Source organism: Giraffa tippelskirchi, chromosome 9 (genome assembly GCF_054371585.1).
Source record: "Giraffa tippelskirchi isolate mGirTip1 chromosome 9, T2T-mGirTip1v1.2.pri, whole genome shotgun sequence".
NCBI classification, from domain to species: Eukaryota; Metazoa; Chordata; class Mammalia; order Artiodactyla; family Giraffidae; genus Giraffa; species Giraffa tippelskirchi.
Genome location: NC_137283.1, coordinates 2,054,625 through 2,069,195, shown reverse-complemented (window position 1 = coordinate 2,069,195; position 14,571 = coordinate 2,054,625).

Genomic DNA, 14,571 nt, shown 5'->3' with positions numbered 1-14,571 from the left:
AACAGAAAAATGTCCACCATCTGACCACACCCTCTTTGAATCATTTCTATAAATCTCCTTACTACCCCCTCAGGTGGGAACAGGCAGTTTTGAGGGCATTAACCTAAGGTGAGGACACGCAACCTTCTGCATCCCCTTCAGCTGGCAAAGGAGTAATGTTACTCTTTTCTGCTTCACCCAAAACTCTGTCTCCAAGATTTAATTCAGTGTCGGGGTACAGAGGCTGGGTTTGACTTCACAACTGCTCTGTCCCCCTCACTGCTCTGCCCTCAGGGATCCGCAGTCACTCACCCCTCTGCCTGGACCACTCTTCCCCAGAGTGAGCGGCTTCTCCTCCCCGACTTTCTTCATGTTTCTGTTCTAATGCCAACCTCTCGTCAAAACTTTCCCAGAAGAACCTATACAATAGCACCCTTTGTATCTCTGTCCCATTTATTTAGCAGTTCTTACCACCCAAGTTGGGCTTCTCTGGTGACACAGATGGTAAAGAATCTGCCTGGAGAAGGGCATGGCAACCCACTCCAGTATTCTTGTCTGGAGAATTCCGTGGACACGGGAGCCTGTGGGCTACAGTCCATGGGGTCGCACAGAGTCAGACGTGACTGAGTGACTAACACACATGCCACCTGACTTGATAATTATTTGCTTATTAATTCCTGCTGTTTCCTTAGACTAGAATAAATAACGCCGGGAACGAGTCTCGATCTCTAACAGAGTGTCCAGCACATTTGGCATAAACGTTTGTGCACTGAATAAACATAAAACTCATCACACAGCCTATGGCCCTGCTCCCTTCCTGTGACAGGTGAGTGCTATAGGGCCAGACATCGTCTGTGGTGGACAGTGGTGTTGGCGTGCTGAGACCCTGACCAGAACCCTAACCCTAACACTAACCCTAAAACCAACCCTAACCCTGACCCTAACCCTGACCAGAAGCCAGCTGGTTTCTTTTGTAGCGGCTCTGAGAGCCCATGAGCCTGCCTGCTTCCTGATCCCCACCCAGCTCATGGGTCAGAAAGGGCATGCCCAGTGTTGCATTTGATTTAAACATTTTCTAACTAGAACAGTGTGTGCCTGCCCTTCCCAAAGTCCCAGCCCCGGGGAGAGTACCTGTGAGCTGCATTTTTAGTTCTTATTTGTAGTCATGAGTCTGCCCCACCTGAGTGTCTTCACGCCTGGGCAGTCTTGGAAATGGCAGGGCACCCTTGGATTTTCACAAACTAGTCAGAGAGGAGAAGAAAGTCAATTGCCCTCCCGAGATAACTTACTGACTAAGCCAGCACCCCCAGACCCTCACAAAGGCAGTTAGCTTTCAGAAAGAACGAAAGTCTGGGCCCAAGCAGAAACAGCACTTGGTTGTGGGTGGGTCTTCTGGTGAAAGTATTCACTGAAAGGACTGATGCCAAAGCTCCAATACTTTGGCCACCTAATGCGAACACCCATCTCACTGGAAAAGACCCTGATGCTGAGAAAGATTGAACACAAAAGGAGAAAGGGGAGATGAGATGGGTGAGAGGATAGATATCATTGCTGACTCAATGGACATGAATTTGAGCAAAATCAGGCAGAGAGTGGAGGACAGAGGAGCCTGGCATGCTGCAGTCCATGGGGTCACAAAGAGTCAGACAGGACTTAGCAACTCAACAACAACAACAGTTGAGTAGGAAAGTATTTAAGTCCTTGGATACAGTGATATTTAGTGTGTTTACAAGAGCAGTGACGCTCTTTCTTCAAGCAAACTCTCCTCTGGAAGTCCAGCATGTCGGACAAACCAAACTGGATATAAGACGGGGATCAGAGTCTGCTGGACTCTATCCAGCCCCTCCCAGATGGGGTCCTGAGGAATTCTGCAGAGCAGAGAGTTTCCATAGGAATGAGTGTGGAAACCCCAGGTACTATCCTATGCCATTTTTTAAATAGATAAACAAGGGTTCAGAGGGCTTGCCAGGTGGCGTAAGCAGTAAAGAATCTGCTTGCCAATGCAGAGTCATAAGAGATGCAGGTTCCATCCGTGGGTTAGAAAGACCCCCTGGAGGAGGATCTACCCAGTCCACTATTCTTGCCTGGAGAACCCCATGGACAGAGGAGCCATGTGGGCTACAGTCCAGTCCGTAGGGCCACAAAGAGTTGGACGTGACTAATCCACTTAGCATGCATACACACAAAGGTTCAGAGGGGCGGAGGGATTTCCCCAAGATTGCACGGGGAGCAGCCTCCTAATTTCCGGTTTATACCACTTCCCACCTATATACCAGGGCTATAGGTAGAGTGTACCTATACACCTATGTAGGTGTATATAGGCAGTCTATATACACTGGCCACAGTCTTCCATTGATTAAGTACCTACTATATGCTACTTACTAAGTGTTTTGCATTTATCATTTCGTTTAATCCTTCTGTTTACATTTTGTGATAGATACTATTAATCTCATTTTTATGAGACTAAGAAATGGCTCCCAGGAAATATACAGTGGAGCATGTGTTTGAACTCAAGCCTGTCTCATCCTAAAGGCTGTGTTCACTCTGTCTCAGAATAAACAGAGAAACAAGCTAAATAAATGCCTTGGTAACAGATGGATCTATCCATGTATAATTAGCCAAATGCCCTGACAAAAACCATTTCTTGTTCTTGTAAAATCATTGTGCAGGTGAACACGTTAGCAAGCGAATTTTACCCTGTAGTCATTTAGGGGTCAAATGTCAGAGGCTCGACTGTGTGTAATTAAATAGCTTCCAAAGTCACTTTGGATATCATTTTCATTCCAGACAGCCAGGGAGGGAGATGGCACGCACAATCGCTAAAGGGAAAAATGTTATAAGCTCGGTGTGGAAGTGGCACATTGCCTCGCACGTGGCGCCGACTAGACCCTGGCCGCCTTGGGCACCTCAGTGAAGAGAGCTGGGAATGACGGGCAGTAGTTCCCAGAGCAGAAGGCACTGCTCTTTGAGAAGTTCATACTAAGAAAGGAAGGACACAGATTTGAGGGGGCATCTAAGCTTAGCAACCAGAGGCTGGGGCACAGGCAAAATTCCAGGTCCATTGTTCTTATGAATGACACAGCTTTCAAGTGTCCATGGTTACGATCACAACTGTCGCAAGGGACTTCCCTGGTGGTCCAATGGTTAAGAATCTGCCCACCAATGCAGGGAACGTGGGGTTCAATCCCTGGTCCTGGAAGATCCCACGAGCCTCGGAACGACTAAGCCTGTGTGCCACAATTGCTGAGGCCACACTCTAGAGTCTGTGCCCTGCAAGAGAAACCGCTGCAATGAGAAGCCTGCGCACGCAACTAGAGCATCGTCCCCACTCACTGCAACTAACTAGAGAAAGCCTAAGTACAGCAGTGTAGACCCAGTGCAGCTAGAAACAAATAGATACATACACAGTTACAGAATTGTTTAAAAAGGAACTGTGGTGAACGTTTACTGATTTTTTAAAAATCTCCCTTCTTGTTTTGGAAGAATCTACCCACATGCCTGTTACTATGGGACACGTGCGTGTGTGGGTGCTAAGTCACTTCAGTCATGTCAGACTCTGCCAGACTCCCCTGTCCATGGGATTCTCCAGGCAAGAATACTGGAATGGGTTACCATGCCCTCCTCCAGGGGATCTTCCCGACCCAAGGACTGAATCCCCATCTCTTGTGTCTCCTGCACTGGCAGGCAGGTTCTTTGCCTGCCAAAGACTGATTCACCTGCCAAAGACTGACGGGTTCACCACTGGTCAACCGTGTTTGACTAGCACCACCTGGGAAGCCCCGTTATGGGACACAGCTTCCCTCAACTTCCCAGAACGGCTTCCCTTGCTTCTAGCAGTGAGGACTCAAGCAAGATTTCAGCAGTGGATCAACTGGTCCCTTTGGATCCACTGAGTATTATGTAGAAGGCTGGTGATGCCAGGCTTCACAGGCAGAGTTTCAACAGAGATTGTGGGTGTCCACTTTTTGCAGTTGTGTCCAAACATGGGCTGGCGTTCAGCCAAGGAATGAGAAGCCTTCAAACTCTTCCCGTGATGACTTCTGAAGGCCTTCAGTTCCCATTGGTTTTCTAAGATTTCCCCACCCTGCTGCCCAAGCCCCTGCTGCCAGTAGGGGCTCCTGTGAACCACCTCCTGATGCCTTTCAAGGAAATTTTCTTTTTGCTCAAGTTATCCAGGACTGGTTTCTCTCACCTGGACCAACAGCTCTGATTGATACAGAGCTTTTTCAGAGCATGTTGTCTAAATCTGCCTCCATAGAGTCTGCAGATTGTTTAGTTCTGACTCACCTGGGAACCACTGGAAACGCCATGGTTATTGACAAATCTGGATTCCTGCCTCCTTAAGAACTTCTGGCATGAGCCGTACTCTTTTCTTTCTTTCTTTTTTTTGAAGATGGGGAGAGTCTACTAGTGATAAAACACTCATAGTTGCTGTGGGAAGAAGGGGCCATGGAGAGAAGAAAAGAGGCCGGTGGTCTGGCTTCTGCCCGCTGTTTGCAGCCACTACTCCAAGCAGAATGGCACATAGAATGATTCCTGAAGAATCCTGCATGGTCCTCCGTGAGGCGAGGTGTCTGGCTGAAAGAGTGGATACTGAGAGTGTGACAGAAAGCTCGTGTGTATGTGTGTGTGAGACAGAAAGTGAGTGTGCACGCATGTGTGTCAGAGGAGGGAGTCACGAAGCCTGTGCCAGATGCTCCTGAGAAGGGTGTGGGAGTACGAAATGAACAAGCAGTCTGTTCTTCAGTGAACTTCTCAAAACTGAACACCTTGTGGGTTTTTTCAGGCACTCGCATCTCTGACACAGTTTTCACTGTAAGATAAGAATGAACTTTGGGGTCAGGGAGAGGACCCAGGCTTAGTATTTTTAGGCCATTAACAGAGGACGAGATGGTTGGATGGCATCACTGACTCGATGGACATGAGTTTGAGCAAACTCCGGGAGATAGTGAGGGACAGGGAAGCCCGGCGTGTTGCATTCCATGGGATCGCAAAGAGTTGGACATGACTGAGCAACTGAACAACAGCAACTAAAACTGTTATCACAAATAAATATGATCTCTGTGCTTTTAAAGAGAACTTGACCCCCTAGTGTTGTGGGCCTTGGTTTTTGATATTGATGGAACCCAGACTCAATACTAAAAAGAACATTCAATATTTATTCCCAGTCCGTCTCAGGAACTGCTAATTCTGCACTTTGAATTTATCGAGGCCCCACAGCTCATAATACAGGGTTCCTTCTGAGTCAGTGCTAAAGAATCTGCCTGCAACGCAGGAGACACAGGAGACGCGACTTGGATCCCTGGGTGGGGAAGATCCCCTGGAGGAGGGCATGGCAACCCACTCCAGTGTTCTTGCCTGGAGAATCCTATGGACAGAGTAACCTGGTGGACTACAGTCCATGGGGTCACAAAGAGTCAGACGCAGCTGAGCTACTGAGCACATACACAGAGAATAAAGCTTATAATATAAGTACAGTCCTACTAATGTCTTACCTGAACCACCCTGGTCCATGCCCCCTCACCGCACATCACTTGAGGATCAGATCCTCGGGTGTGTGCTCACGTGGTCCTCTAATGCTCTCAGCTCCAGGAATTCCACAGCTACTCCAGCAACATCTCATGGGCTGAAATACTGAAACCTTCAGATTCATCTATTGAACCCTTAAACTCAGTACATCAGAATGTGACTATATTTGGAGATAGGACTTTAAAATTTTTTTTTATTTATTTATTGGACTGCAATAAATTGGACTCTTAGTTGAGGCAGTCGGGATCTAGATCCCCGACTAGGGATCAAACCCCAGGGCCCTATGGGAACGTGGAGTCTTAGCCACTGGATCACCAGGGAAGTCCCAGGGCCTTTAAAGAGGTGATTCATTTAAAACGAGGGCCCCAATCCAATCTGGCCGCTGTCCTTAGAAGAAGAGGAAGTTTGGACACATGAAGGGACCCCGGGGACACACGTGCCCAGAGAAAAGACCCCTGAGGATGCGGTGGGAAGGCGGCCGTCTGCAGGCCAAGGAGGGAGGCCTCAGAGTTGACTTCAACCCTGCTGACTGCCCTTGATCTTGGACTTGTAGCCTCCAGCATTAGCAGACAGTACGTTTCTGTTGTTTAAGCCGCCCAGTCTGTGCTGTTCTGTTACAGCCACCCTGGCCAGCTAACACAGCCCCTCATTGGGGCCACGCTTGTTGAGACTTGCATCAACCTGTGGTTCTGATGCCCTGATACCCGAGGGGACGGCCCCTCCCGAGCAGTTCCTAGAGACGGTACAGGCTTTACCCATCAGGACAAGTGTGCAAACAAGCCTCTCCGGAGGCCATGTCCACCCGCCCGTATGGGGCTATCACACTCAGCCCTGTGGTCCCTCCGCCCTAAGTGCCCAGGCCAGGTGCCAGACAACTGGAGACAGCCCAGTGCCCCAGGACTGACTAAAACAATTTCAACTGCCCGCTCGCCTGCCTCTGCCGTTCCTTCCCCGCGAAGCCCAGTGAAGACTTTTCCCACCCCCGCCCCCCACCCACCTCCTACCTGCCCCCTTGCTTCCCGCTGGGGCCTCACTGACATGCTGTGACCCTGCTTCTGGGGCCTGTGATGAACAAACTGTCTTCCCAGTGGACACTGTCTCCCGATCTGTTGGCCTGATCATATCCAAATAGAATAAAGTTTACATTTTAGAACAAGGCTTTTGGGGACAACCTGAGCCCTGGGGGACAGTGCTGTCCACCAGATCTGCCACAGCCCAAAACCCTGCAGAGGGCGAAACAGCTGTGGTCCTGCTCAGTAAGAACCATGCGGCAGTCACGCAGAGATGGAGAGAAGGAGCCCGACTCTAAGCCACACCATCTCCCGGCCCCTAAGCAGTACTGCTATCACCCCATGAGCCACAAACCCCCTGAAGAATCCACTCCTTCTGCTACTGCAACAGCTCCTTCCCTACCCGGAGCCCAGATGAATCCCCTGGCCCAGCTTCGGTAGCTACCATAGGCTCCCCTCTGCAGCTTCATGCACTAAACTTCCTCTTGGCATGTCCCACCCACCTCGTGCAGAGGAGCAACATGCAACTGGATCCTTGTAGGTGCGGCTCTTCCACGAGCACATGAGGCTGTATTTGTATTGGAGTCAGCCAGGACCTGTCCACCTCCACAACATCCTCTACTAAGGACTCAGCTAATGGAGCTGGCATGACAGACAGCGTGAGACACGGCACCTCCTTCCAGCTTGGACGACCCGTAAGGGGAGTCCTCCTCTATTGTTTTTATGCTTATATTTATTGAGTACTGTGCTGAGTGTCTGGTGATATGATGATGCACAAGTCCCCACAGCTCTCTGAGGATTCTTCACCATTTACACACACACACACACACACACACACACACACACACACACAGACACGCACACCATCATCATCATCATCATCCTAGGACCAGATAAAAGAGTTTGTGCTAATGCAAAAAAATCTAGCTAATATCTGGAAGTTCCACCCTACCATGCATGTAATCCTGTGAAGTCAGCACTGCTGTTATTATTCCCATTTAACTGAGGATGAGGAGACTGAGTCTCAAAAAGGCTCACTACTTGCCCGAGTTCATGTAGGAGGTAACTGAGTCAAGAGCAAGCTGGAAGTAGAACTCAGATGACCCGACCCACAGCCAACTGAGTGTAGGCCTGCCCTGGTCCATTGCTGTGCTCAATACCAGCAGATTCCTAGGGCAGCCGTTTTGTTATAAGGCAAAAGACCATTCCTTGTAGAAAGCTAGCTGACCAGAGAAGCCAGCACAGAGGTAGGTCCTGGACACTGAAATGAGTCATGAACACACCCAGCTCTCACATCAGCCAACTGATTCTCAGGCCAAATAAGGCAACCCTGGGCCACGGTCGTTTGCAGGGAAGACAAATTGATCTTGGGTCCCAGGGGCAAGTGTGAGGCTGGATGCAGAGGCAAGACACAAGAACCAGGGTCCCTGAGATCAGAAGCAAGTCAGGAGGAAGAAGAGACAGGAAAGGCAGAAAGCACCGAAGTATGGACCAGTCCCGAACCTTTTTGGCACCAGGGACCAGTTTCTTAGAAGACTAGTTTTCCACACATGGGGTGGGGAGCTGAAGTGGGGAATAGTGTTGGGATGATTCTCATAAGGAGCTTGCAACCTAGATTCCACGCAGGCACAGTTCACAGCAGAGTTCGAGCTCCTATGAGAACCTAATGCCCCTGCTGATCTGAGAGGAGGCAGAGCTCAGGTGGTGATGCGGGCAGTGGGGAGGCCCTGTAAGTACAGATGCAGCTTTGTGCTCTTGCCCATGGCTCGCATCCTGCTGTGCAGCCCAGGGGCTGGGGAGCCTGGTGTAGACCCTGGGGTGGACCAAGAGCAAGGCTGGAGACTGGGGAGTTTGGATTGGATTCTGGTTGCAAAGGAAGTAGGAGCACAGCCTAAAACCACATGCTGCGGCCAGACAGAAATCACTGTGAATGTTGGCACAGAAGTGGTGACAAAGGGGTCTGATCTGGTCCTTAGGGGATTGATGGGGTTAGATTAGGCCAAGGAGTTATCTGGTGAAACCTAAACAAATGTGGGTCTACGCCTCATCAAACGTGGGAATAGCAAGCTGGTATTGTAGTTACCTGAAATTGAATGAGTTAAATTGGACAGGTGCTTTGGACCCAACTGGTCCATGAGTACTCTTGGTCTTTACCACTTCATGGGTCCAAGAATGAAGCATCTCATGCCCATGTTAGACTGTCCTGCATCTAATCAGAGGATCTGAGCTTAAGATGTAGGGCATGGCTTCTGCAGATGGACACTGGGACCCAGGCATCCTTCTTAGAGCCCCAGGGTTTTACAGCTACATCTTATGAACTCTTGGTGAATTTTCTTAGCTTGTGCAGCAGGGGACCTATCTTAAAGAGCTCTTTGTTCTAGATGTATTAAAATGTGCATCTTGCTACAGATTTAGAGCTGTCATCAAGATTCTGAAGCATCAATAGTAGGTCAATCTGGAAACCCCTGACTCCTCAGAAAGTATGAATTACACCAAGGGTCTTTCTTCCTTCACACAGAGGACCATGTCCCAGCTTATTATAAACCAAACAATAAATTGAGGTTTTGTTGCTGCTTTTCTGCCTCTTCACCCTTCTGGACTCAAGCCACCCTCCCACCCCAGGAAAGGTTCAAGGTCCCAACTGGCGAAATCTAATTCTGAATTCAGGAACGACATCTGGGATGCAAAAGGGTAATCACATGGCTGTGTAATATTAACTTTCCAGAGAACAGGGTACAGGACATGAGCTGACTTGTCAGGACAAAATGTCTCTTTTGGACAAAGAGCCTGTGAACAGGGTTGTGAGGAAAGACCTGCATGGGAGCAGGCAGGGGCCCTTTGATCATCCTTGAGGGCCATTGGGAAAGACTGTGTTGAGGTTCAGCAAAATAGAGCAAAGCAAACAGCCTTTGTGACTCCATTCCTTGTAGAAATCTTAAAAACAAACAAACAAACCAAAAAACCCTGCCTCCAGGAAGAAGAAAAGTCCAAGAGTGATTCAGAGAATCTGCAAAGCAAATGAAGGCCTTGGAGGTGCCCACCTCAGATGGGCACTCTGCGTGGATTAAAAATTTTCGTCAATCCATCAGAGCATGGCCATATTGCTCCTCAAATCTGAGGTCTTGAGAAGCCCCGGGCCCATCAGGGAGTGCAGATGGATGGCCTGGGTGCTCTATCAGAGGCTTAATTCACACTTAAGAGCTGGGAGGAGAAAAACAAATATCATATATTATTACACATATGTGGAATCTAGAAAAATGGTACAGATGAACTTATTTCCAAGGCAGGAATGGAGATACAGACATAGAGAAGAGACATGTGGATGGGGGTGGGGGGTGGGGAATGGGAGGGTGGGCCAAACTGCGAGGGTAGCATTGACGTATGTACACCACCTTGTGTACAACAGCTCTCTAGTGGGAGCCTGCTGTGCAGCACAGGGAGCTCAGCTCTGTGCTTTGTGGTGACCTAGAGGGGCGGGATGGGGATGGAGGTCGTGAGGGAGACTCGAGAGGGAGGGGATATGTGTATACATAGAGCTGATTCACTTCGTTGTACAGCACAAACCAACACAACATTGTAAAGCAGTTATACTCCAATAAAAATTCAATTAAAAGAAAAAAAAGAGCCATGGCAGAGGTGGGCGGGCTTCTTAGCTCCCCCACCCCACCTCCCAGTACAAAGCTACCGTGACTCAGGGCCGTGCAAAGCCTGCTTCATTTCATTTCATTTGAGGGCTGAAAGACAAAAAGACTCTAGCACACAGCACTTTTTCTAAGCAGGAAAAGAGCAGATGGGATACAGGGCTTGTACACAGTTATTTTATTACTCGAGTTATTACTGATGTTTGCTCCATCTCAGAACAGAACCATGGGAAACCTCAATGTCATTAGACAGGTGTGTGCTGAGTCTCTGATCCATGGGACGTCCTCCCAGTAGGGTTTTTTATTTCGAGTCAACACAGTTTGATCCTTGGTCTGGGAAGATCTCTTGGAGAAGAAAATGGCAACCCACTTCAGTATTCTTGCCTGGGAAATCCCACGGGCGGAGGAGCCTGGCGGGCTGCAGTCTATGGAGTCACAAAGGGTCGGACGCCACTGAGTGACTAAACGCCGAGCCAGTTTCAGGCGTAGTTACAAAGCAAAATCACAGACTACGAGAATGCACGTTTGGGGAGGCCCCTAGAAATCACAGTTGCCAGACCCCTCATATTACGGATGGGAAGTTGAGACCCAGAGAGGTGAACTTATTTGGAAGGTCACTCTGATCGCTGATCGCCAAGACAAGTCAAGAACAAAGGGCGCAGCAAGATACAGTGCAAAGAACACAGGCCTCTGACCCAGCAGATCTGGGTCCTTACATCAGGTCTGCCACTCGCTGGCTGGCTGTGTGATCTCAGATAAGTCACTTGGCCTCTCTGAGTTTCAGTTTCCGTATTTATAAAAATGTCTGTAGAGGTGTGATACTTACCTGTCTTCTCTCAGAAGGTTGTCAGAGCAAATGAGTGTGAAGGCGCTTTACAAAGTGCTCTACAAAAACGACTGTGTGTGTGTCTATACCAAAATGTAGCCCATATAGTATCATGGGAAGACCTGGGGGAAGAGTCCACACTGGTTAGGATTCTTTTGCTCATTCCATGGCAAATGATAAATGCCAGCATAAACTCAGTAGAAAGAGGAAGGCAAGAAGAGTGGGAAGGACAGAGAGCGAGAATGAAGGGGGCGGAGACACTGAGATTAACTTATGGATCCTGTAACTGACAAGTGCAGGGGAACAGACATCAGCCTCAGCTGGATCCGGGGGCTGGGGTGGTGTCTTGTGGCTCCTCTCTCCTCCTTGTCTGCTGTCCTCTTTAGCAGGCTCTTCACAGGGGTTCCTGGTGGACTCAAGCTCACACGTCCTTACAACTACTGCTGCTACTGCTGCTAAGTCGCTTCAGTCGTGTCCAACTCTGTGCGACCCCATAGACGGCAGCCCACCAGGCTCCGCCATCCCTGGGATTCTCCAGGCAAGAATACTAGTCCCAGTGAAAAGAGGAGCTTCTTGCTTTTTTTCCTGTCATTGAAATGCGGGCCTAACTTGTGTCCATCTTCAAACCAACAATGGCCAAAGGGCAGAATATATAGTGGCTGGTTGAGCCTGAGTCAAGTGCGCTCCTTAGAAAAAGGGGATAGAGATGTCTTCCCCAGAATAACAAAGATTAAGGGGAGAGGAATGGCTTCCAAAAAATGTCATACCATTATCAGAAATATCAATGACCTCAGATATGCAGATGATACCACCCTAATGGCAGAAAGCAAAGAGGAACTAAAGAGCTTCTTGATGAAGGTGAAAGAGGAGAGTGGAGGAGGTGACTTAAAACTCAACATTCAAAAAACTAAGCTCATGGCATCTGATCCCATCACATCATGGCAAATAGATGGGGAAAAAATGGAAACAGTGCCAGACTTTATTTTCTTGGGCTCCAAAATCACTGTGGATAGGGACTGCAGCCATGAAATTAAAAGCCGTTTACTCCTTGGAAGAAAAGCTGTGACAAACCTAGACAGCATATTAAAAAGTAGAGATATCACTTTGCTGACAAAGTCATGGTTTTTCCAGTAGTCATGTACAGATGTGAGAGTTGGATCATAAAGAAGGCTGAGCACCAAAGAATTGATGCTTTTGAACTGTGGTGTTGGAGAAGACTTTTGAGAGTCCCTTGGACTGCAAGGAGATCCAACCAGTCCATCCTAAAGGAAATCAACACTCATATTGTTTGGAAGGATTGCTGCTGAAGCTGAAGCTCCAATACTCTGGCCATCTGATGTGAAGAGCTGACCCATTGAGAAAGACCCTGATGCTGGGAAACATTGAGGGCAGGAGGAGAAGGGGACGACAGAGGATGAGCTGGTGGGATGGCATCATCCACTCAATGGGCATGAGTTTGAGCAAACTCCAGGAGATAGTGAAGGACAAGGAAGCCTGGTGTGCTGCAGTCCATGGGGTCGCAGAGAGTCAGACACCACTGAGTGACAACAACCACCACCATTAACAGAAGAAGGGGAACAGACCCCAGACAGAGGAAATAGAGTGGGAATCGCTGAGAGCCAGGTGGCCTCAGGCTCCAGCCACACTTGTGGAGACCTGAGCACACTCCTTCGCTTCCCAGTTCTCCTTCTGTGACATAAAGAGGATGCTCCTGTCCCCACAGGGAGCAGAGAGAGGTACACAGGGTCCCCTGAACATGGGCAGGAAAGCTGAGCCACTGCTGGAGAGGAGAATCAGCTCTGAAGGCATCCGTGAGATGATGCCAGAGGGAAAAAACCCATCTTCTCCCCAGTACTTTACTTTCAGGAAAGTACTACAAGTGGTTGGAAGTAACAGGCTCACAAACAGTCTGGGGTGGAGGGGATGGGAGCCCAAGCCCCTCATCTGCCTCTTGGAGAAAGTACAGTTACCTACAAGGCTTGCATTATGTGGTGGGGACTTCCGAGCATGGCTTTCTAGCTGAACTGGGCCAGACCGAGCAGGTCACTGGACCCTCTTCACCCACCTCCCTTTGGGAACCCTCCCTACTCTCTTAAATGTGGTTACAACATTTTTTTTTCCCCTAATTTTATTTATTTGACTGACTCAATGGACACGAGTTTGTGCAAGCTCCAGGGGTTGGTGATGGACAGGGAGGCCTGGCGTGCTGCAGTCCATGGGGTCGCAAAGAGTCAGACATGACTGAGCGACTGGACTGAACTGAACTGACGTCTTTATTTGGGGCTGTGCTGGAATTTGCTGCTGTTCAGTCTCTTCTCTACCTGCAGGGTTCTGGCTTCTCACTGTGGCGGCTTCTCCTGCTGTGGAACATGGACTCTAGGACGCACAGGCTTCAGTAGTTGTGGACAGGGAGCCACATGTAAAAGTAACTTTGCACGCAGTCCTTAGATAATTTGTGTTCCTTTTTTTTAATTTTACTTAAGTGACGGTGTGAGGGGTGGCTGGGGACTCAAAGCCACATCATGAGAGGAAGAGGATGAAAGACTTGGAGATGATTGAAAGAGACGGACCCCTTCCAGATCATTGCCTTGTCATGGCAAAGGGGCTCGCATAAGTCAATGAAGCTATGAGCCGTGCTTGCCTTGGACACTAACTGAGACCATTCTGTCATTTTTGAGATTATTGCACCCAAATACTGTATTTCATACTCTCTTGTTAATTATGAGGTCTACTCCATTTCTTCTCTGGGATTCTTGTCCACAGTAGTAGATACAATCGTCATCTAAATTAAATTCACCCATTCGCATCCATTTAGTTCACTGATGCCTAAGATGTTGATGTTTATTCTTACCATCTCCTGCTTGACCACGTCCAATTACCTTGATTCATGGGCCGACCGTCCCAGGTTCTTATGCAATACTGTTCTTTGCAGCATCAGATTTCACTTTCGTCATCAGACACATCCATAACTGAGTGTCGTTTCTGCTTTTGCCCAGCCGCTTCATTCTTTCTGGGGTTATTGGTAATTCTCCTCCATGCTCCCTCAGTAGCATGCTGGACACCTTCAGACCTGGGGGACTCATCTTTTGGTGTCATATCTTTTTGTCCTTTTATACTGTTCATGATGTTGTCACGGCAAGTATACTGGGGTGGTTTGCCATTCCCTTCTCCAGTGGATCGCGTTTTGTCAAATCTCTCTGCTATCACCCATCTGTCTTGGGTGGTCCTACATGGCATAGGTGATTGAAAAACGAGAAAAAAAGAGAGGGGATCCTGGCTCTGCAGAGGAATGATTGTAACTCTTTCCGGATAATTGAGGGGCTGATATGGGGAACAGGCAGTAGGTGTTCCAAGTCACTCATGGGGCTTCACCAGCATCCGAGCAGAATTTAGAGATGAGACTTAGGGGAACGCATCCTGGGGAAGCACTTCTAATCCTAGGTTTGCCAACAATGACGTCGCTTGTGCTGGAATGTAGTAATTTTCCCATCACTTCAGTGTGGGGGTGGCATGGGGACACGGCTTGTCACAGCCCACAAAGAGAATCCGGGTCTCCCGCGAATATTTTCCCTGGAGGGTATCCGAG